This window comes from Scyliorhinus torazame, chromosome 20, assembly GCF_047496885.1.
Source record: "Scyliorhinus torazame isolate Kashiwa2021f chromosome 20, sScyTor2.1, whole genome shotgun sequence".
NCBI lineage: Eukaryota > Metazoa > Chordata > Chondrichthyes > Carcharhiniformes > Scyliorhinidae > Scyliorhinus > Scyliorhinus torazame.
Genome location: NC_092726.1, coordinates 77,245,320 through 77,269,606, shown reverse-complemented (window position 1 = coordinate 77,269,606; position 24,287 = coordinate 77,245,320). Strand labels below are relative to the sequence as shown.

Below are 24,287 nucleotides of genomic sequence, written 5' to 3'. Positions count from 1 at the left end.
GGTGTGGGAGAGGGGGAGTATGTTAGAGAGGGAGTGTGTTAGAGAAGGAGAGAGTGAGAGAGGGATAGAGCGAGAGTGTTTAACAGAGGTAGAGTGTGTGAGAGAGGAAGAGAGTGTGTGAGTGAGGGAGAGAGTCTGTGAGAGAGGGAGCGTGTGAGAGAGCAAAGAAACTGTGAGAGAGGGAGAAACTGTGAGAGAGGAAGAGAGTATGCGTGAGAAGGATATTGCGTGAAAGAGAGAGAGTATGTGAGAGAGGAAGAGAGTGTGTGAGAGAGGGAGCGAGTGTGAGTGAGGGCGAGAGTGTGAGAGGGAGAAACCTTGAGAGAGGGATAGTGTATGAGAGAGGGAGAAAGTGAGAGAGAGTGAAGAGTGTGAGAGAGAGAGTGTGAGAGCGGGAGAGTGTGTGAGAGATAGGGAGAGAGTGGAAGAGGGTGTGGGAAAGGGAGCGAGAGGGAGAATGTGTGAGAGAGGGAGAGTGTGTGAGACAGGGAGTGAGTGTGAGAGAGGGAGAGTGCGAGAGACAGTGGAGAGTGCGGGAGAGGGAGGAAGTGTGAGAGAGGGAGAGTTTGTCAAAGAGAGAGAATGTGCGAGACAGGGAGAGTGTATGAGAGAGGGAGAGTGTGTGAGAGTGTTAGAGAGGGAGTGTGTGAGAGAAGGAGTGAGTGAGAGAGGGATAGAGGCAGAGTGTTTAACAGAGGGAGCGTGTGTGACAGAGGTAGAGTGTGTGAGAGTGGAAGAGAGTGTGTGAGTGGGAGAGAGTCTGTGAGAGAGGGAGTGTGTGAGAGAGGAAAGAAACTGTGAGAGAGGGAGAAACCGTGAGAGAGGAAGAGAGTATGTGAGAGAGGGAGAGTGTGTGAGAGAGGAAGAGAGTGTCTGGGAGACGGAGAGAGTGTGAGTGGCGGCGAGGTGGTGAGGGAGAAACTTTGAGAGACAGGGATAGTGTATGAGAGAGAGAGAGAGTGAGAGATAGAGAGAGCGTGAGAGCGGGAGAGTGTGTGAGAGAAGGAGAGTGTGTGCGAGAGGGAGAGTGGGAGAGGTTGTGGGAGAGGGGGAATAGAGGGAGAGTGCGTGAGAGAGGGAGATAGGGAGAATGTGTGAGAGGAGAGTGTGTGGGAGAGGGAGAGAGTATGAGTGAGGGCGAGAGTGTGTGCGAGGGAGAAACTTTGAGAGAGTGAGAAACTGTGCGAGAGGGAGTGTGTGTGATAGTGAGTGAATGAGAGAGAGGGAGGGAGTGTGAGAGAGGGGAGAGAGGGCGAGTGCGTGATGGAGTGAGAGAGTGAGAAAGAGGGGGGAGTGTGAGAGAGGGAGAGAGTTTGAGAGTGGGAGAAACTGTGAGGGGGAGGGAGTGTGCGAGAGGGAGAGTGTGTGAGAGAGGGAGAAACTGTGAGAGGGGTGCGATTGTGAGAGAGGGAGAGTGTGTGAGAGGCGGATAGAGTGTGAGAGAGGGACAAGTGCGACAGAGCGAGGGAATGTTTGAGAGGGAGAATGTGTGTGAGAGAGGGAGAGTGTGCGAGAGAGGGAGAAAGTGGCAGGAGGGAGAAACTGTGAGAGGGGGAGAAAACGTGAGAGGGAGAGTGTGGAAGGGAGTGAGAGTGTATGAGAGATTGTCAGATTGTGAGTGAGGGAGAGAGTATGAGTGAGGGCGAGAGTGTGTGAGAGGGAGAAACTTTGAGAGAGGGAGAGTGTGCGAGAGAGGGAACGAGTGACAAAGAGGGAGAGTGTGTGAGAGAGGGTGAGTGTGTGAGATAGGGATATTGTATCAAAGATGAAGAGAGTGTGTGTGAGAGGGAGAGTATGTGAGTGGAAGCGAGAGTGACAGAGGGAGAGTGTGTTAGAGATGGAGAGTGTGAGAGAGGGAGAGGGTGAGAGAGGTAGGGAGTGTGTGAGAGAGGGAGAGAGTGTGAGAGCGGGAGAGTATGTGAGTGGGAGAGTTTTCGATGGAGAGAATGTGAGACAGGGAGAGTGTGTGAGAGAGGGAGAGTGTGTGATAGATGGAGAAAGTGAGTGAGTGATAGTGTGTGAGAGAGGGAGAGAGAGAAAGTGTGTGAGAGGGGGTTGGAGTGTGCGAGAGGGAGTGAGTGTGAGGGAGGGAGAGTGTGTGAGAGAGGGAGAGTCTGTGAGAGAGGCACAGAGTGTGTGTGTGAGGGAGAGAGAGTGTGAGAGAGTGAGAGAGAGACTGAGTGAGAGTGTGTGAGAGAGAGAGGGAAAGTGTGTGAGAGGGGGTGGGAATGTGCGAGAGGGAGTGAGTGTGAGGGAGGGAGAGTGTGAGAGAGGGAATGTCTGCGAGAGAGGCATAGTGTGTGTCAGTGAGGGAGAGAGAGTGTGAGAGAGGGAGGGAGTGAGAGAGGAAGAAACTGTGAGAGGGGGAGAAACTGTGAGAGGGAGAATGTGAGAGAGAGGTAGAGTGTGTGAGAGAGGGAGAGAGTGTGGGATGGAATGGGAGAGTGTGAGAGAGGGAGATAATGTGAGAGAGGAAGAGTGCGTGAGACACAGAGTGTGAGAGAGAGAGGGAGAGAGTGTGTGGAAGGGAAATGAACATATATGAAATAATGCTGAAATATGCTGGTTTCAGCCTTATTATGAAAATACATTGTCCTCCGAAAGATAACGAAATGTGTACTAGAGTTGTTTATAGCGAAGGGCAAGAACATACGTGCTACGTGTTTCATCGTACGTACTTTCCAAGGTCTATTTAATATAAACTTGCCTGATTATAAAAATCATGCTGTCTGCAATCAAATCTCAGAGTGCGGTGCAATGGCTTTGCAGCTAGAACACTCTCTCTCGGCGAATATATTTGTGTAAATAAATTTCCTTAAATCGAACCTCGAGGAATTTGTCTTTATTATGATTTCCACGACAAATTGGCGCAGTCGTTGCAGTTTCCCGAATTTAAAGGGACGTGAACCTAGAAACGAATCTCTAAACAGGACTCTCTCAGCTGAAAGGGAGAGAGCTACAGCGCGACCCCAGCTGAAAGGGGGGGTCTGCGGCTCGGCAGCCTTAATTACTGGCCAGTGACTCATGCTCGGAGAGTTATCTTAGTTAATAAATTAATGATAGCTGCATGGGAAGAAAAAGGTGCCTCAGAGACTGAAATAAATAAAAAAAGACTTCGAAGTTCGTGAAATGATAAACAGCGGTTTGCACTCCCTGTGGTATTTGTAAATGATTTCCGATTTGCGCGGTTGTTGTTATTGTTATTTATATGTTCTAAAGTATTTTGCAGAAGCAACGATGAGCACTAAACTCGCCGCTCCCTCACAGGTTGTCCCAAAGCCTCGGTAAAGATATCCGGAGCGAGAAAGAAGGTGAAGTCCGTAAAGAGGACAGATAAGGGAGTCAAAATGAGTCCGAAAATGGAAAGAAACAATCGTAAAGCAACAGATGAGGTTGGTGAACCTATATGTCCCGCATAGGAATCTAATGAAGCTGACCCCCTTTCGGAAAAAAAAAAACATGAGAGTGAAAGTAAATGGAAGATTAAGGTAAAAATGTAACAGATGGGTTCCTGTCGAAAAAGGAATTCAGATTTGTGTACGAGATAAGGCTACTGGTTAACTGTGATATTTGTGAGCTGTGAGAATCTGTGTGTTTTGTTAAAACCAATTAATTTTAGTCAAAGCATGAAGTGCTAAGTGGGTTGTATTTTTTTTATCGTCTGTCATTGTGAGTCAGAGTCAGAGATTATAACTTAAGTGATGCGTGTTGATGTTTCTCCAATGAATTGAAACATTGGAAATTACGATCAGTTTAAAAGAAAGAATGTGCCCTTACGAATAAAAGTAATTGAATACGAATCAGTTTTTATATTATGTGAAAAGTCGTAAATGGCATCATGCCAAGTTCACCGCCGCTTAGATTCTGCAGGAAACATTAACCATTTCAGCAGACAGTTGACCTTTTCTGAATTGACAAAGAAAAAATATACGTCTCCAAGAATAGCTAATGCCGATAAAATCAATCATTGGAAATTTACTTAAATGTGTGCATCCCAGGGGACGTTTTGCTGCTTCTGAAATACTCTTATGGTGCATCTTGGTCAGCTTTGAGTGATGGGATTGCAGTCCCGACGGCATAAATGGCGGCTGAGTTCCCAATAACAATGATCATTTGAATGAAGGAAATGAGTCCCTCGAATACTGGTTGGAAATAGAGGGAAAGAGGCTGTCATGCAAGGGGGGCCAAGGAGTATTTAACCCCCAGGAACGATGTACCGCAACTAGCGTCACCTGACCCTATTAAGCAGACATCCACTCTGTAACTTAGGAGCGGTAATACATCGCATTGATAACGGAATGTTTATAGAACTGTCTCAAATACGAGCTCACCAGCTGCAAAATGTAATAACTTGTGAGCCTGCACCCGATCGTTAAAAACTGCAGGAAGTCTTAAAAAGGATTAATGACCCTTGGGCACTGTTATTAAAACACCTGATATAGTCCAGACGAGAAAATCTAGTGACCCATTGTACGTGTTGGTGTGCTCATGAGGATGAGCGCGCATCCAATTTACAAACATAAAGTCACTAAGGAAAGCAGACCAAATTGCATATCACTCGTTTATATTTTTCGGTGTTGTGAGATTAGGAATGTTAGTACAGTTGAGCCATAGTCAGAGAGACATTTTTAGGATGGGTTTAACTTCAGAACCCCATTTAACATTGGCTGGAAAACATCCCGCTGAGGCAAAGCAAATAGGAGAACTGATCAAAGAGGCCAAAGGAAAAAAGTAATCAGTGGGGTTTACCTAGAAATGGACGGACGAAATTGCCTGATAAAATTTTATGGCAAACAGGAGGGCAAAGTGACCTGGAAAGAGGAGCAATGGCCGCTACATTTGAAAGACAACAACCTCCCCGAGAGAGCCTGCATTTACTCCCTTCAATCCTGACCGAGGTACTGCCACATCTATGGGCCCAACATAAATAGCATGCTGGAGAAGTACATTCTGCCCCTGCGCATAGGGCGCAGATACAGAAGAACATTGCCCTGCCCTGCTTAAAACTATACACGTTGGCAACGGAAGCAGAAAACGTGATAGAGGAAGTGAACAATGCACTATTACAGCAAGGGGTGCTAAAGAGAACACAAAGCCCCCGTAACACCCCTATACTCCCCATTCCAAAGGTAGGAAGACCCAACGAGTGGTGGTTTGTGCAAGATCTTAGAGCCATCAATAAAATTGTTGTCACTATTGCTCCATTGACATAAATGTAATTTTGTCTTCTATACCATTAACAACGGATCCTTTCTCAGCCTTTTTCTCCATACCATACCCAGAAAGTCAATATATATTTCCCTTTACATATCGGAATTAACAGCATTAAAAGAGACTTGGACGAATGCCAGTTGTCTGCAGGACCAACATTCCCTCAATATACTGACAGCCTCAGAGGGAGGGCTAATTTGTCAACATAATACCCTTCTGTTATTATCACATCTTGTAGAAAGAGGGCATAGGGTCTCAATGGACAACCTGCAATTCTGTCAGGAGGCTGGTCAGTATTTGGGCTTTCAGCTGCAGCAAGGACAGCGGAGGCTTGGGTCTGAAAGCGGACAGTCTGCAGCAAGGGTTCCAACACCACGCACGGAAAAGGAAACCTTTACCTTCCTCGGAATGGTGGGCTATTGAAGGCAGAGGATCCCGGACTGTAGAGAGATGGACGCAGTATTGCGCAAGGCTACCCTACAGGATGCCCCTTCAGTTGTTACCTGGATCCCAGAGAGGGAGCAAGCATTTCGTAATTTGAAACAAGTTCCTGCGTTGGAAATTTCTAATTTCAGCAAGCCCTTTATTCTTTATGTGAATGAAGCAGGGGGATTGCAACAGGGGTCCTGGTGCAAGAGCATTGAGGAGTGAAAAGACCGCTTGCCTGTTACTCGGTGGCCTTATGTACTGTGGTCAAGGGTATGCCTTAATATGGGCAGATGAAGCATCATTACAATATGTCCAGGCCGTGTGTGAAATCGCTGAAACAACACCATGAAAAGGTGCGGCAGACTCAGATGCAGCCAAAAGAGGGAAATACACACCCTTTAAACCTGGAGAATGTTTATGTGAAAGCAGTTGTTATGGGCGAGGCATTTTCAGAACCCCAAAATGTACCATGGAGTTCAACCAACCTCCACCTTTAATGTATTTCTTGCTTTTCAGAGCTCACGGCTTGTTCCGTAGGTGTGGAATTACAATTATGGACACGTGGGTTTTTAAACACAAAACAATGTTTATTCCATGAACTCAACTAAACATCTTAAATAAACATTGGATCTCTTAACACCCCTTACTTCAAAGATAACTCCGAAAATATTGCAACAGTAAATAATTCCTCAAATTGTTCCTTCAAACTTCCAAGAGACTTAACACCTTTAAACAGAATCACATCAGGATAAAGGCTTTACTATTACGAGTTTAAATCACCCAAATGATCCAGAGATTGTCTTTCATGGCAGAGATGCAGCTCACTGCAAACACAGACACTGCCAAGCTATTTTTAAACTGCAAAACTGCAGCTCTCTGGAAACACACACACACAAGCTGCTTTTCCAAACTGAATCTTCCAAAATGACTGACCTGAGCTCAGCCCCACCCATTCTCTGACATCACTGTTTTCTTAAAGGTACATTGCTTAAACATCCATGTCTTAAAGGCACTCTCACATGACACCTCCCCCCGCCCCCCAGAAAAAAAAATAAACAATGAACTTCAAGGTGGTTTTATTTTTCACGTTTGCACCATCCACTAAGAAATGCAGACAGTAAATGTACATTTTCATTTTTTTAAAAAAACAACACCCTCTAACAGATATAATAATATAGTCCATTTTTCTTTGCTGTTCTTCCTCCAACCGAAATCCTTCTCGATTTCGGCATTTCGCTTCAGAATCATATAATTTAGGTCAATCTGACCACAGAGCTCCTTGCAATTCTCCAATACAGGAACATTGGTTACCACAGCTTTCAGGCAGTCAAATGCCTGTTGAAAGTCCGCTGTCCCTTGAAATTTTTGACGTTTCTTTAGCAAGTCCATCAGTCAAGTAATCACTCCACAAACCTTCTGCACAACTGTTCGACCAAAGCAATTCATGATAAGAATTCGCATTATTTCCCTTCGTCTTGAGGATAACGGAAACTCCGCAAGGAAAGTGATTCGGGCTTCTCCAAATTCACGTTCGGCTAGGTTTATCACCAAACCCGCCTACTGAAGTCGATCGAAGAACTCCATACGATGTTTTAAATGTTCTTTCCATGTCTGGAAGTTAGAAATAAAAGAAGATTATCCCACTTTCTCAATGCAATCCTTCAATGGTGTGGCAGGATAAGAGTCCATTCATGTAACTGTATTCACCTTTCTGTAGTCCAAACACAACCGTTGGGTACCGTCTGGTTTAGGTACCATCACTATGGGTGAGCTCCAGTTGCTGCAACCCAGTTCAATTATGGCATTTTTAAGCATACTTTCAATCTCTTTGTTAACCTATGCCAATTTTAAAGGATTAAGTTTATATGGATGTTGTTTGATAGGAACAGCATTTCCCACATCTACATCATGCATAGCCATTTTAGTACATCCCAATTTATCTCTACAAACTTGCCCATGTGATATCAATAAATCTTTCAGGTCAGTTCGTTTTTCCTCTGGACGGTAACTTAACAATTCATCCCAATGTTTAAGAACATCCTCTTTTTCTAATTTGGTTTGAGCTATGTCAAATTCACAGACATCTGGATTTGGTTCGTCACTTTGAGTTAGAATCATTAAAACCTCCTTTTTCTCTCCTTCCCTTTCAAAGTACCTTTTAAGCATATTCACATGACACACTCGGTGAATCTTCCTTCTATCTGGTGTTTTTACCACATAATTCACGTCACTTAATTTCCTTTCAATCGGATACGGTCCACAAAACCGAGCTTTTAAAGGCTCCCCTACCACTGCTAACAAAACTTTATCCCCAGCGGCAAAACTACAAAGGTTGGATTTCTTGTCCACTACCCGTTTCATCACATTTTGTGCAACTTTCAAATGTTGTTTAGCCATTTCACCTGCTCTATTTAATCGTTCCCTAAAATTTGACACGTAATCCAATCGTGTAATTTCCGATTTCTCACCCACCAATTTACCCTTAATCAATTTAAGTGGTCCTCTTACCTCATGACCAAATATTAGTTCAAAAGGACTAAATTTGGTTGACTCATTCGGTGCATCCCTAATTGCAATCAATACGAATGGGATTCATTTATCCCAATCCTCTGGATAGTCTTGACAATAGACCCTCAACATTGTCTTTATTGTCTGATGCCACTTTTCTAACGCTCCCTGTGATTCTGGATGGTACGCAGTTGATTTAAATTGTTTTATTCTTTAGCAGTCCATAACTTTGTTGAATAACTGTGAAGTAAAATTCGTTCCTTGATCCGATTGAATTTATGTGGGTCGTCCACATCTAGTAAATAATTTAAGTAACTCCTCCACAATCCTTTTAGCTGTAATATTACGTACTGGAATGGCCTCTGGAAACCGAGTAGACACATCCATTACAGTCAAAAGATATTGATTCACACTTTCTGTTTCAGGAAGCGGTTCTACACACTGGATTAGGACCCTTGTAAAAGGTTCCTCAAATGCTGGAATGGGTATTAAGGGTGCTGGTTTTATCATGCTTGAGGTTTCCCTATCATTTGACATGTGTGACATGATTGACAAAATTTAAGTACATCTTTATGTAGTCCAGGCCAATAAAAATGTTTCTGGATTTTAGCTTGAGTTTTCCTGATTCCCAAATGACCTCCCACTGGTACCGCCTGTGCAACTCGCAACACCTCCTTCCTATGCCCTACCGGCAAGACTACTTGATGAACTTCTGCCCACTTTTCATCCGCCTGCATATGTACAGGTCTCAATTTCCTCATCAAGACATCATTTTTACGGTAATAACACTCTGGTATACTGTCAGATTCCTCTTCCGTATATGCTTTCTGATTTGTCCATTTTATTTCTACATCTTTCTGTTGTAACTCCGCCAATTTTCCTGAACTAAAAATACCCGCCTCATCCTCCACCTGTTCTTGTTCTTTTTCAACCATCTGATCAAAAATCGTATCTGATAATTGCACTTCTACTTCATCTTCACTCTTTGATTTCTCCTCTTGTCTTAACCTGTGACTTTGCGACCTTGTTACTACACAATCCGGAACAATCCCAGGATATTCGCCGTTCAACACTTCATAGATATATCATAGAATTTACAGTGCAGAAGGAGGCCATTCAGCCCATCGAGTCTGCACCGGCTCTTGGAAAGAGCACCCTACCCAAGGTCCACACCTCCACCCTATCCCCATAACCCAGTAACCCCACCCTACACTAAGGGCAATTTAGCATGGCCAATCCACCTAACCCGCACATCTTTGGACTGTGGGAGGAAACCGGAGCACCCGGAGGAAACCCATGGACACACGGGGAGGATGTGCAGACTCCACACAGACAGTGACCCAAGCCGGAATCGAACCTGGGACCCTGGAGCTGTGAAGCATGTGTGCTGTCCACAATGCTACCGTGCTGCCCCGCACTCACTTTAAGATTCAGTTGACTGATTTTACGCTGGCTTATCAACCACAGTAGGCATCACTCCCACTTGCGACCCAGCTATATCATTACCCAAGATAAACTGTATTCCTGGACAAGATAATTTATCTATTACTCCTACTACCACTTCACCACTCTTCACTAGACTTTCCAACCTTACCTTATATAATGGAACACTACTCCTCTCACCCTGAATTCCACATATCACCACCTTTTCTGGCAACATTCATCGCAAACTACATAATCCCTCATCACTTACCATTAAAGATTGGCTAGCCCCTGTATCTCTTAAAATTGTGACTTCTTTACCTGTTCCTCCTGATACACATGAGTAAACTTTACCCACACAAGTAAATTCTTTAAAAACATCTGGCACCTTCTTAACAATTACTTCTTGAACAGGCTGTACAATCGTTTGCACCTCCTTCGCTTCCCTTGGGCTTTCCATGGCCACTCTAACAAACCCCACTGTCTTATCCTGTTTTACCACATCAGCCTTCCCAGTGCTTTTCTTCAACCACCAACACTGTGACGTTACATGGCTTACTTTATTACAGTGAAAACATCTGAGACTTTTCATTTCTTTTCCACCCTCCTGGATTTCTTTTTTAATCTGAAGTACACTGTCTTTATTGTCTCCCATCAGATCACCTTTACCTTTACCACTTGAGTATTTCTCATGTCCCCAGTTTATATCCCTCACCGGCTGAAACTGATGTCGGAAACCAATCTTTGGTTTATGAACTAATTCATAATCATCTGCCATTTCCGCTGCTAATCTCGCAGTTTGAACCCTCTGTTCTTCCACATGAAATGAAATTAAATGAAAATTGCTTATTGTCACAAGTAGACTTCAATGAAGTTACTGTGAAAAGCAGCTTGTCGCCACATTCCGGCGCCTGTTCGGGGAGGCTGTTACGGGAATTGAACCGGGCTGCTGGCCTGCCTTGGTCTGCTTTCAAAGCCAGCGATTTGGCCCTGTGCCCTCTCACTGCATCAGGAATTGAATTTTTAAACTCCTCCAAAAGTATATTTTCTCTGAGAGATTCATACGTTTGGTCTATTTTCAAAGCCCTGATGCACCTATCAAAATTACTCTGTTTGAGCCTTTAAAACTCCATATATGTTTGACCAAATTCTTTCCTTAAATCCCTAAACGTTTGTCTGTAAGTTTAAGGCACTAGCTCATATGCACTTAAGATGGATTTCTCTACCTCCTCATACGTTCCAGAAACCTCCTCCGGCAGTGATGCAAACACTTCACTCTCTCTACCTACCAGCTTTGTTTGAATCAGTAACACCCACATGTCCAGTGGCCATTTCATTTGTTTAGCTACCTTCTCAAATTAAATGAAAAATACTTCCACTTCCTCCTCGTCAAACCTTGGCAATGCTTGGGCATATTTAAATAGATTCCCACCAAGCCTTCGACTATGACGCTCTTTCTCACTATCCTCATCACTATCGTCCAACTGTACATTTCCCTTTACGTCTGCCTATTTTAACTGATTGTCATGTTTCATGGCCATTTTCTGAATTCAATCTCCCTCTCTTTATCTTTTTCCCTGATCCTTATCATCTTTCTTTTCGTTTTGTTCTGCTAGGGCTAATCTTTCTTTTCTCCTTTCTTCTCTCTCCTTTTATTTTTCCTCTTTCTCTCTTTTTCTTGCTTTTTCCTCTATCACTTTCACTTTATTTTTCCTCTCTCTCACTCTCGTATGCCAGCCTCTTCAATTCTTTCTCATGTTCCATTTGTTTAATTTGCAACTGAATTTTTGCCATTTCCAATGAGTCAAAGTCTATCTCAGGCAACTTTAAATGTTTAACCACCGCCATAATTACCTCATCCTTTCGTATTTTGTCAGGTAATGTGAACTGCAATGTCCTTGCCAAATCCTACAGTCTGCTTTTCGTTTCTGTCCGTAAAGCACTACATGTGACATTCTCCACCCCAAAACTTTGAGCCTCTGAAAGAGCCATTGTTCACAACATTCTCCCGACTTAAAATACCACACCAAAAAGCAACAATCTTTCACTGTCTTAAAGTTTACAAAAGCCAATCCAATAGATAGATTTTTATCCCCCTCGAGCCCCCAATTGTTATGGTTGAGGTGTTTTCAGAACCCCAAAATGTATCATGGAGTTCAACCAACCTCCCCCTTTAATGGATTTGTTGCTTTTCCGAGCACATGGCTTGTTCCCTAGGATGGAATTACAATTATGGACACGTGGGTTTTTAAACACAAAACAATGTTTATTCCATTAACTCAACATAAAATCTGAAATAAACATTGGATCTCTTAACACCCCTTACTTCAAAGATAACTCCGAAAATATTGCAACAGTAAATAATTCCTCAAAATGTTCCTTCACACGTCCAAGAGAATTAACACCTTCAAACAGAATTTAAACAGTTTGGTATGTTGCCTCCCAGGTGCAAGGGTACGTGATGTCTCGGATCGTGTTTTCCGGGTCCTTAGGGGGGAGGGGGAGCAGCCCCAAGTCGTGGTCCACATTGGCACTAACGACATAGGTAGGAAAGGGGACAAGGATGTCAGGCAGGCTTTCAGGGAGCTAGGATGGAAGCTCAGAACTAGAACAAACAGAGTTGTTATCTCTGGGTTGTTGCCCGTGCCACGTGATAGTGAGATGAGCAATAGGGAGAGAGAGCATTTAAACACGTGGCTACAGGAATGGTGCAGGCGGGAGGGATTCAGATTTCTGGATAACTGGGGCTGTTTCTGGGGAAGGTGGGACCTCTACAGACAGGATGGTCTACACCTGAACCTGAGGGGCACAAATATCCTGGGGGAGGGATTTGTCAGTGCTCTTTGCGGGGGGGGGGGTTAAACTAATGCAGCAGGGGCATGGGAACCTGGATTGTAGTTTTAGGGTAAGGGAGAATGAGAGTATAGAGGTCAGGAGCACAGATTTGACGTCGCAGGAGGGGGCCAGTGTTCAGGTAGGTGGTTTGAAGTGTGTCTACTTCAATGCCAGGAGTATACGAAACAAGGTAGGGGAACTGGCAGCATGGGTTGGTACCTGGGACTTCGATGTTGTGGCCATTTCGGAGGCATGGATAGAGCAGGGACAGGAATGGATGTTGCAGGTTCCGGGGTTTAGGTGTTTTAGTAAGCTCAGAGAAGGAGGCAAAAGAGGGGGAGGTGTGGCGCTGCTAGTCAAGAGCAGTATTACGGCGGCGGAGAGGATGCTAGATGGGGACTCTTCTTCCGAGGTAGTATGGGCTGAAGTTAGAAACAGGAAAGGAGAGGTCACCCTGTTGGGAGTTTTTTATAGGCCTCCTAATAGTTCGAGGGATGTAGAGGAAAGGATGGCGAAGATGATTCTGGATAAGAGCGAAAGTAACAGGGTAGTTATTATGGGAGACTTTAACTTTCCAAATTTTGACTGGAAAAGATATAGTTCGAGTACAATAGATGGGTCGTTTGTTGTACAGTGTGTGCAGGAGGGTTTCCTGAAACAATATGTTGACAGGCCAACACGAGGCGAGGCCACGTTGGATTTGGTTTTGGGTAATGAACCAGGCCAGGTGTTGGATTTGGAGGTAGGAGAGCACTTTGGGGACAGTGACCACAATTCGGTGACGTTTACGTTAATGATGGAAAGGGATAAGTATACACCGCAGGGCAAGAGTTATAGCTGGGGGAAGGGCAATTATGATGCCATTAGACGTGACTTGGGGGGGGATAAGGTGGAGAAGTAGGCTGCAAGTGTTGGGCACACTGGATAAGTGGGGCTTGTTCAAGGATCAGCTACTGCGTGTTCTTGATAAGTATGTACCGGTCAGACAGGGAGGAAGGCGTCGAGCGAGGGAACCATGGATTACCAAGGAAGTGGAATCTCTTGTTAAGAGGAAGAAGGAGGCCTATGTGAAGATGAGGTGTGAAGTTTAAGTTGGGGCGATGGATAGTTATAAGGTAGCGAGGAAGGATCTAAAGTGAGAGCTAAGACGAGCAAGGAGGGGACATGAGAAGTATTTGGCAGGAAGTATCAAGGAAAACCCTAAAGCTTTCTATAGGTATGTCAGGAATAAGCGAATTACTAGGGCAAGAGTAGGACCAGACAAGGGCAGGGATGGGAAATTGTGTGTGGAGTCTGAAGAGATAGGCGAGATACTAAATGAATATTTTTTGTCAGTATTCACTCAGGAAAAAGATAATGTTGTGGAGGAGAATGCTGAGCCCCAGGCTAATAGAATAGATGGCATTGAGGTACGTAGGGAAGAGGTGTTGGCAATTCTGGACAGGCTGAAAATAGATAAGTCCCCGGGACCTGATGGGATTTATCCTTGGATTCTCTGGGAGGCCAGGGAAGAAATTGCTGGACCTTTGGCTTTGATTTTTATGTCATCATTGGCTACAGGAATAGTGCCAGAGGACTGGAGGACAGCAAATGTGGTCCCTTTGTTCAAAAAGGGGAGCAGAGACAACCCTGGCAACTATAGACCGGTGAGCCTCACGTCTGTAGTGGGTAAAGTCTTGGAGGGGATTATAAGAGACAAGATTTATAATCATCTGGATAGGAATAATATGATCAGGGATAGTGAGCATGGCTTTGTGAAGGGTAGGCCATGCCTCACAAATCTTATTGAGTTCTTTGAGAAGGTGACTGAACAGGTAGATGAGGGTAGAGCAGTTGATGTGGTGTATATGGATTTCAGCAAAGCGTTTGATCAGGTTCCCCATGGTAGGCTATTGCAGAAAATACGGAGGCTGGGGATTGAGGGTGATTTAGAGATGTGGATCAGAAATTGGCTAGCTGAAAGAAGACAGAGGGTGGTGGTTGATGGGAAATGTTCAGAATGGAGTACAGTCACAAGTGGAGTACCGCAAGGATCTGTTCTGGGGCCTTTCCTGTTTGTCATTTTTATAAATGACCTAGAGGAAGGCGCAGAAGGGTGGGTGAGTAAATTTGCAGACGATACTAAAGTCGGTGGTGTTGTCGATAGTGTGGAAGGATGTAGCAGGTTACAGAGGGATATAGGTAAGCTGCAGAGCTGGGCTGAGAGGTGGCAAATGGAGTTTAATGTAGAGAAGTGTGAGGTGATTCACTTTGGAAGGAATAACAGGAATGCGGAATATTTGGCTAATGGTAAAGTTCTTGAAAGTGTGGATGAGCAGAGGGATCTAGGTGTCCATGTACATAGATCCCTGAAAGTTGCCACCCAGGTTGATAGGGTTGTGAAGAAGGCCTATGGAGTGTTGGCCTTTATTGGTAGAGGGATTGAGTTCCGGAGTCGGGAGGTCATGTTGCAGCTGTACAGAACTCTGGTACGGCCGCATTTGGAGTATTGCGTACAGTTCTGGTTACCGCATTATAGGAAGGACGTGGAGGCTTTGGAGCGGGTGCAGAGGAGATTTACCAGGATGTTGCCTCGTATGGAGGGAAAATCTTATGAGGAAAGGCTGATGGACTTGAGGTTGTTTTCGTTGGAGAGAAGAAGGTTAAGAGGAGACTTAATAGAGGCATACAAAATGATCAGGGGGTTTGATAGGATGGACAGTGAGAACCTTCTCCCGCGGATGGAAATGGCTGGCACGAGGGGACATAACTTTAAACTGAGGGGTAATAGATATAGGACAGAGGTCAGAGGTAGGTTCTTTATGCAAAGAGTAGTGATGCCGTGGAATGCCCTACCTGCTACAGTAGTGAACTCGCCAACATTGAGGGCATTTAAAAGTTTATTGGATAAACATATGGATGATAATGGTATAGTGTAGGTTAGATGGCTTTTGTTTCGGTGCAACATCGTGGGCCGAAGGGCCTGTACTGCGCTGTATTGTTCTATGTTCTATGTTCTATGTTCTAGAATCACATCAGGTTAAAGGCTTCACTATTATGAGTTTAAATGACCAAAATGATCCAGAGATAGTCTTTCATGGCAGAGATGCAGCTCACTGCAAACACAGACACTGCCAACTCTTTACAAACTGCAAAACTGCAGCTCTCTGGAAACACACAGACACACACAAGCTGCTTTTCCTAACTGAAACTTCCAAAATGGCTACCCTGAGCTCAGCCCCACCCACTCTCTGACATCACTGCTTTCTTAAAGGTACATTGTTTCATCATCAATGTCATAAAGGTACTCTCACCTGACACAGTAAAGAAAGATTCTTTTTCTCCTCGGTGGAATGGACGCTACCAAGGACTGCTAATAACCCGAACAGCCGTTAAATGAAAAGAAAATCCAGATGGGATCCACGCAACTCGTGTAAACTCCATCATACGGAACTTTCAGAGGACTAGGAAACGCTAGCCTGAAGAGAATGACGGCGTTGATGTTTTAATATTATCATAATACTCCAACTTCATGTAGAGGGTAGACTGCATTCTAACACCTTAATATACATGTCTCACTCATACGCAGAGAGAGTAAATAAATTCAGTTGTTGGGTTTGTACACACATTCCAAGACGTTTGGGGGAGGGCTTCCCTGTGCGACCTATCCCATTCACCAATAAAGAGGTAGCAGAATGGGCTCTAAGACAAAATAGTACAGGACGTGGTGAAGATACACAGAATATGTTCGATTGCAGATTAACTGGATACGATACGAATAGGTTTGAGGAATGGTGGGGGCCTCGGTTTAATGTAACACGTCGAACGCCCTGGTTGATCCTTCCCAATTATACTGGAGTCCCAAAAGGAACAATATGCTTTAAGAATCATATAACATATGGGACCCACTCAGTAGGCACGAGTCAGTGCGACCAGACCTTGAATTGGCACTACAGCTAAAGGACTATTCATCTTTGATTAGCCAGGAGACGAAAATCAAACTAGTGGAGGCTCCTGGGAAGGGGACCGATTAGACGAATGATGACTGATAGTAAAGGAAACCTGACCGCATGTAACAGCACATATTTTATCTGTGGACGTAAGGCGCACCCGTGGTTACCAGAAAATTGGGAAGGCTCCTGCTATTTGGGATATGTATCCCCTTATGTAACATCACGTCCAGCAACTGCAGGACAATCCCCATCACAGGACGACACGAAGTGGTATGAAATGGGCACAAATGCTGGGAATAATGATACCACCATTAGGAATAGCCAGTAATGCATACGAACTACGCGAACTGCGAGACATCCTTGAGCAGGTAGCTAATGACACTGCAGAAGCTGTTAACCAGATAGAAACTGAGATGGTCGCTATAAGAGCGGTTGCCCTGCAGAATAGGATGGCTCCTGATTTCTTGTTAGCTGAAAAGGGAGGCACCTGTGCCCTGACTGGAAGTGACTGTTGCACATAAATCCCTGATAACTCAGAAAAATTGATAATCTGGCGGATCACATTCGTGGAGAGGGAACAAGATTTCATGAGAAGCAGGGATGGGACTTTGACATTGGATGGTAGGATCGTCAGGACAGAGGGTTGTGTTCTGGATTATAATCGCCATTGTAATCTTGATTGTCGATGGTTACTGTTTTAATATTGCGCAAGATATTTTTATTGTACTAACACGGGAACAGCCCGAGCCACCTGACCTCCTTGCTACCAGCTCATAACACGCAGGGAACTGTCACCCGTCCGTTCCCTTACATTATGAACCATCCTTCTCTACGGAGTACACGATAATTTACTAAAAGGTGTTGATCAAAAGATCAACAATTAGGGAATTGTGGAAGGGAAATTAACATAAATGAAATACTGCTGAAATATTCTGGTTTCAGTCTTATTATGAAAACACATTGTCCTCCGAAAGATAACAAAGCAAAGGGTAAGAACATACGTATTAAGCATTTCATCGTACGTACTTTCCAAGGCAGATTTAACATAAACTTGCTTGTTTACTTCATATTATATAAACGTGCTAACTTCAATCGAATCTCAGAGTGCGGTGCAATATATTTGTGTAAATACATTTCCTTAAATCGAACCTCGAGGAATTTGACTTTATTATGATTTCCACGACAATGGGAGACAGTTAGGGTCTTAGAGTGGGAGATAGTGACGTGTGCGAGAGTGGTATACATTGAGGCGAATGAGAGTGGGAGATAGGGAGGGGTGTTAGAGTGGGAGGCAGTGAGGTGTGTGAGAGTGTGAGAGAGTAAGGTGTTTTCGAGTGGGGGAGATGGTGGGGAGTGACAGTGGAATATAATGACGGGTGTAAGAGTGGGTAACAGAGAGGGTTTGAGTGGGAGAAAGTGAGGGGTATGAGAGTGGGAGACAGTGAGGGGAGTGAGAGTGGGAGACAGTGAGGGGAGTGAGAGTGGGAGACAGTGAGGGGAGTGAGAGTGAGAGACATGAGGGGAGTGAGACTGGGAGACAGTGAGGGGAGTGAGAGTGGGAGACAGTGAGGGGAGTGAGAGTGGGAGACAGTGAGGGGAGTGAGAGTGGGATACAGTGAAGCGAGTGAGAGCGGGAGACAGTGAGGGGAGTGAGAGTGGGAGGCAGTGAGGGGAGTGTGAGTGGGAGACAGTGAGGGGAGTGAGAGTGGGAGGCAGTGAGGGGTGTGAGAGTGGGAGACAGTGAGGGGAGTGAGAGTGGGAGGCAGTGAGGGGAGTGTGAGTGGGAGACAGTGAGGGGAGTGAGAGTGGGAGACAGTGAGGGGTGTGAGAGTGGGAGACAGTGAGGGGAGTGAGAGTGGGAGGCAGTGAGGGGTGTGAGAATGGGAGACAGTGAGGGGAGTGAGACTGGGAGACAGTGAGGGGAGGGAGAGTGGGAGACAGTGAGGGGAGTGAGAGTGGGAGACAGTGAGGGGAGTGAGAGTGGGAGGCAGTGAGGGGTGTGAGAGTGGGTAGACAGTAAGGGGAGTGAGAGTGGGAGACAGTGAGGGAAGTGAGAGTGGGAGACAGTGACGGCAATGAGAGTGGGAGACAGTGAGGGGAGTGAGAGTGGGAGACAGTGAGGAGAAGTGAGAGTGGGAGACAGTGAGGAGAGTGAGAGTGGGAGACAGTGAGGTGAGTGAGAGTGGGAGACAGTGAGGGGAGTGGGAGTGGGAGACAGTGAGGGGAGTGAGAGTGGGAGACAGTGAGGGGAATGAGAGTGGGAGACAGTGAGGGGAGTGGGAGTGGGAGACAGTGAGGGGAGTGAGAGTGGGTGACAGTGAGGGGAGTGAGAGTGGGAGACAGTGAGGGGAGTGAGAGTGGGAGACAGTGAGGGGAGTGAGAGTGGGAGGCAGTGAGGGGAGTGAGAGTGGGAGACAGTGAGGGGAATGAGAGTGGGAGACAGTGAGGGGAGTGTGAGTGGGAGACAGTGAGGGGAGTGAGAGTGGGAGACAGTGAGGGGAGTGGGAGTGGGAGACAGTAAGGGGAGTGAGAGTGGGAGACAGTGAGGGGAGTGAGAGTAGGAGACAGTGAGGGGAGTGAGAGTGGGAGACAGTGAGGGGAGTGGGAGTGGGAGACAGTGAGGGGAGTGAGAGTGGGAGACAGTGAGAGTAGTGATAGTGGGAGACAGTGAGGGGAGTGAGTGTGGGAGACAGTGAGGGGAGTGAGAGTGGGAGACAGTGAGGGGAGTGAGAGTGGGAGACAGTGAGCGGTGTACTAGTGGGAGACAGTGAGGTGAGTGAGAGTGGGAGACAGTGAGGGGAGTGACAGTGGGAGACAGTGAGGGGCGTGAGAGTGGGAGACAGTGAGGAGAGTGAGACTGGGAGACAGTGAGGAGAGTGAGAGTGGGAGACAGTGAGGGGAGTGAGAGTGGGAGACAGTGAGGGGAGCGAGAGTGGGAGACAGTGAGGGGAGTGAGAGTGGGAGACTTTGAGGGGAGTGTGAGTGTGAGACAGTGAGGGGAGTGAGAGTGGGAGACAGTGATGGGAGAGAGAGTGGGAGACAGTGAGGGGAGTGAGAGTGGGAGACAGTGAGGGGAGTGGGAGTGGGAGACAGTGAGGGGAGTGAGAGTGGGAGACAGTGAGGGGAGTGAGAGTGGGAGACAGTGAGGGGAGTGAGAGTGGGAGACAGTGAGGGGAGTGAGAGTGGGAGACAGTGAGGGGAGTGAGAGTGTGAGACAGTGAGCGGTGTGAGAGCGGGAGACAGTGAGGGGAGTGAGAGTGGGAGACAGGGAGGGGAGTGACAGTGGGAGACAGTGAGGGGCGTGAGAGTGGGAGACAGTGAGGAGAGTGAGACTGGGAGACAGTGAGGAGAGTGAGAGTGGGAGACAGTGAGGGGAGTGAGAGTGGGAGACAGTGAGGGGAGTGAGAGTGGGAGACAGTGAGGGGAGTGAGAGTGGGAGACAGTGAGGGGAGTGAGAGTGGGAGACAGTGAGGGGACTGAGAGTGGGAGACAGTGAGGGGTGTGAGAGTGGGAGACAGTGAGGGGAGTGAGAGTGGGAGACAGAGAGGGGTTTGAGAGTGGTAGACAGTGAGGGGAGTGAGAGTGAGAGGCAGTGATGGGAGTGAGAGTGGGAGACAGTGAGGGGAATGAGAGTGGGAGACAGTGAGGGGAGTGGGAGTGGGAGACAGTGAGGGGAGTGAGAGTGGGAGACAGTGAGGGGAATGAGAGTGGGAGACAGTGAGGGGAGTGAGAGTGGGAGACAGTGAGGGGAGTGAGTGTGGGAGACAGTGAGGGGAATGGGAGTGGGAGACAGTGAGGGGAGTGAGAGTGGGTGACAGTGAGGGGAGTGAGAGTGGGAGACAGTGAGGAGAAGTGAGAGTGGGAGACAGTGAGGGGAGTGAGAGTGGGAGACAGTGAGGGGGGTGAGAGTGGGAGACAGTGAGGAGAGTGAGAGTGGGAGAAAGTGAGGGGAGTGGGAGTGGGAGACAGTGAGGGGAGTGAGAGTGGGAGACAGTGAGGGGAATGAGAGTGGGAGACAGTGAGGGGAGTGAGTGTGGGAGACAGTGAGGGGATTGGGAGTGGGAGACAGTGAGGGGAGTGAGAGTGGGAGACAGTGAGGGGAGTGAGAGTGGGAGAAAGTGTGGAGAAGTGAGAGTGGGAGACAGTGAGGAGAAGTGAGAGTGGGAGACAGTGAGGAGAGTGAGAGTGGGAGACAGTGAGGTGAGTGAGAGTGGGAGAAAGTGAGGGGAGTGGGAGTGGGAGACAGTGAGGGGAGTGAGAGTGGGAGACAGTGAGGGAAATGAGAGTGGGAGACAGTGAGGGGAGTGGGAGTGGGAGACAGTGAGGGGAGTGAGAGTGGGAGACAGTGAGGGGAATGAGAGTGGGAGACAGTGAGGGGAGTGAGAGTGGGAGACAGAGATCGGAGTGAGAGTGGGAGACAGTCAGGGGAGTGAGAGTGTGAGACAGTAAGGGGAGTGAGAGTGGGAGACACTGAGGGGAGTGAGAGTGGGAGACAGTGAGGGGAGTGAGAGTGGGAGACAGTGAGGGGAGTGGGAGTGGGAGACAGTGAGGGGAGTGAGAGTGGGAGACAGTGAGGGGATTGAGAGTGGGAGACAGTGAGGGGAGTGAGAGTGGGAGACAGTGAGGGGAGTGAGAGTGGGAGACAGTGAGGGGAGTGAGAGTGGGAGACAGTGAGCGGTGTGAGAGTGGGAGACAGTGAGGGGAGTGAGAGTGGGAGACAGTGAGGGGAGTGACAGTGGGAGACAGTGAGGGGCGTGAGAGTGGGAGACAGTGAGGAGAGTGAGACTGGGAGACAGTGAGGAGAGTGAGAGTGGGAGACAGTGAGGGGAGTGAGAGTGGGAGACAGTGAGGGGAGTGAGAGTGGGAGACAGTGAGGGGAGTGAGAGTGGAGGACAGTGAGGGGAAGTGAGAGTGGGAGACAGTGAGGGGAGTGAGAGAGGGAGAGAGTAAGGTGTTTTAGAGTGGCGGAGATGGTGGGGAATGACAGTGGAACATAATGACGGGTGTAAGAGTGGGTAACAGAGAGGGTCTGAGTGGGAGAAAGTGAGGGGTATGAGAGTGGGAGACAGTGAGGGGAGTGAGAGAGGGAGACAGTGAGGGGAGTGAGACTGGGAGGCAATGAGGGGAGTGAGAGTGGGAGAGAGTGAGGGGAGTGAGAGTGGAGGACAGTGAGGGGAAGTGAGAGTGGGAGACAGTGAGGGGAGTGAGAGAGGGAGACAGTGAGGGGAGTGAGAGTGGGAGGCAGTGAGGGGAGTGAGACTGGGAGACAGTGAGGGGAGTGAGAGTGGGCGACAGTGAGGGGATGAGAGTCGGAGACAGTGAGGAGAAGTGAGAGTGGGAGACAGTGAGGAGAAGTGAGAGTGGGAGACAGTGAGGGGAGTGAGAGTTGGAGACAGTGAGGGGAGTGAGAGTGAGAGACAGTGAGGGGAGTGAGAGTGGGAGACAGTGAGAGGAGTGAGAGTGAGAGACAGTGAGGGGAGTGAGAGTGGGAGACAGTGAGGGGAGTGAGAGTGGGAGACAGTGAGGGGAGTGAGAGTGGGAGACAGTGAGGGGAGTGAGAGTGGGAGACAGTGAGGGGAAAGAGAGTGGGAGACAGTGAGGGGAGTGAGAGTGGGAGACAGTGAGGGGAGTGAGAGAGGGAGACAGTGAGGGGAGTGAGAGAGGGAGACAGTGAGGGGAGTGAGAGTGGGAGGCAGTGAGGGGAGTGAGACTGGGAGACAGTGAGGGGAGTGAGAGTGGGCGACAGTGAGGGGATGAGAGTCGGAGACAGTGAGGAGAAGTGAGAGTGGGAGACAGTGAGGGGAGTGAGAGTGGGAGACAGTGAGGGGAGTGAGAGTGGGAGACAGTGAGGTGAGTGAGAGTGGGAGACAGTGAGGGGAGTGGGAGTGGGAGACAGTGAGGGGAGTGAGAGTGGGAGACAGTGAGGGGAATGAGAGTGGGAGACAGTGAGGGGAGTGGGAGTGGGAGACAGTGAGGGGAGTGAGAGTGGGCGACAGTGAGGGGAGTGAGAGTGAGAGACAGTGAGGGGAGTGAGAGTCGGAGACAGTGAGGAGAAGTGAGAGTGAGAGACAGTGAGGGGAGTGAGAGTGGGAGACAGTGAGGGGAGTGAGAGTGGGAGACAGTGAGGGGAGTGAGAGTGGGAGACAGTGAGGGGAGTGAGAGTGGGAGACAGTGAGAGGAGTGAGAGTGGGAGACAGTGAGGGGAGTGAGAGTGGTAGACAGTGAGGGGAGTGAGAGTGGGAGACAGTGAGGTGAGTGAGAGTGGGAGACAGTGAGGGGAGTGGGAGTGGGAGACAGTGAGGGGAGTGAGAGTGGGAGACAGTGAGGGGAATGAGAGTGGGAGACAGTGAGGGGAGTGGGAGTGGGAGACAGTGAGGGGAGTGAGAGTGGGAGACAGTGAGGGGAAAGAGAGTGGGAGACAGTGAGGGGAGTGAGAGTGGGAGACAGTGAGGGGAGTGAGAGAGGGAGACAGTGAGGGGAGTGAGAGTGGGAGACAGTGAGGGGAGTGAGACTGGGAGACAGTGAGGGGAGTGAGAGTGGGAGACAGTGAGGGGAGTGAGAGTGGGAGGCAGTGAGGGGTGTGAGAGTGGGAGACAGTAAGGGGAGTGAGAGTGGGAGACAGTGAGGGGAGTGAGAGTGGGAGACAGTGAGGGGAGCGAGAGTGAGAGACAGTGAGGGGAGTGAGAGTGGGAGACAGTGAGGGGAGCGTGAGTGTGAGACAGTGAGGGGAGTGAGAGTCGGAGACAGTGAGGGGAGTGAGAGTGGGAGACAGTGAGGGGAGTGAGAATGGGAGACAGTGAGGGAAGTGAGAGTGGGAGACAGTGAGGGGAGTGAGAGTGGGAGACAGTGAGTTGTGTGAGAGTTGGAGACAGTGAGGGGAGTGAGAGTGGGAGACAGTGAGGGGAGTGAGAGTGGGAGACAGTGAGGGGAGTGAGAGTGGGAGACAGTGAGGGGAGTGAGAGTGGGAGACAGTGAGGGGAGTGTGAGTGGGAGACAGTGAGGGGGGTGAGAGTGGGAGACAGTGAGGGGATTGTGAGTGGGAGACAGTGAGGGGAGTGAGAGTGGGAGACAGTGAGGGGAGTGAGAGTGGGAGACAGTGAGGCGTGTGAGAGTGGGAGACAGTGAGGGGAGTGAGAGTGGGAGACAGTGAGGGGAGTGGGAGTGGGAGACAGTGAGGGGAGTGAGAGTGGGAGACAGTGAGGGGAGAGAGAGTGGGAGACAGTGAGGGGAGTGAGAGTGGGAGACAGTGAGTGGAGTGAGAGTGGGAAACAGTGAGGGGAGTGAGAGTGGGAGACAGTGAGGAGAGTGAGAGTGGGAGACAGTGAGGGGAGTGAGAGTGGGAGACAGTGAGGGGAGTGAGAGTGGGAGACAGTGAGGGAAGCGAGAGTGGGAGACAGTGAGGGGTGTGAGAGTGGGAGACAGTGAGGGAAGTGTGAGTGTGAGACAGTGAGGGGAGTGAGAATGGGAGACAGTGAGGGAAGTGAGAGTGGGAGACAGTGAGGGGAGTGAGAGTGGGAGACAGTGAGTTGTGTGAGAGTGGGAGGCAGTGAGGGGAGTGAGAGTGGGAGACAGTGAGGGGAGTGAGAGTGGGAGACAGTGAGGGGAGGGAGAGTGGGAGACAGTGATGGGGGTGAGAGTGGGAGACAGTGCGGGGAGTGAGAGTGGGAGACAGTGAGGGGAGTGAGAGTGGGAGACAGTGAGGGGAGTGTGAGTGGGAGACAGTGAGGGGAGTGTGAGTGGGAGACAGTGAGGGGAGTGAGAGTGGGAGATAGTGAGGGGTGTGAGAGTGGGAGACAGTGAGGGGTGAGAGTGGGAGACAGTGAGGGGAGTGGGAGTGGGAGACAGTGAGGGGAGTGAGAGTGGGAGACAGTGAGGGGAGTGAGAGTGGGAGACAGTGAGGGGAGTGAGAGTGGGAGACAGTGAGGGGAGTGAGAGTGGGAGACAGTGAGC

General features: G+C 48.3%; 1 long non-coding RNA gene across 1 annotated transcript in view; it reads right to left on the bottom strand.

Moving 5' to 3' along the window:
* Positions 1-6,699: 6,699 nt before the first annotated feature.
* The window catches only part of LOC140396760 (uncharacterized), a 231,863-nt gene continuing 214,275 nt past the window's right edge, over positions 6,700-24,287 (bottom strand). The window contains exon 4 of the long non-coding RNA XR_011936626.1: positions 6,700-7,251. This is a non-coding gene — a long non-coding RNA (uncharacterized lncRNA). The remainder of the gene's footprint in view (positions 7,252-24,287) is intronic.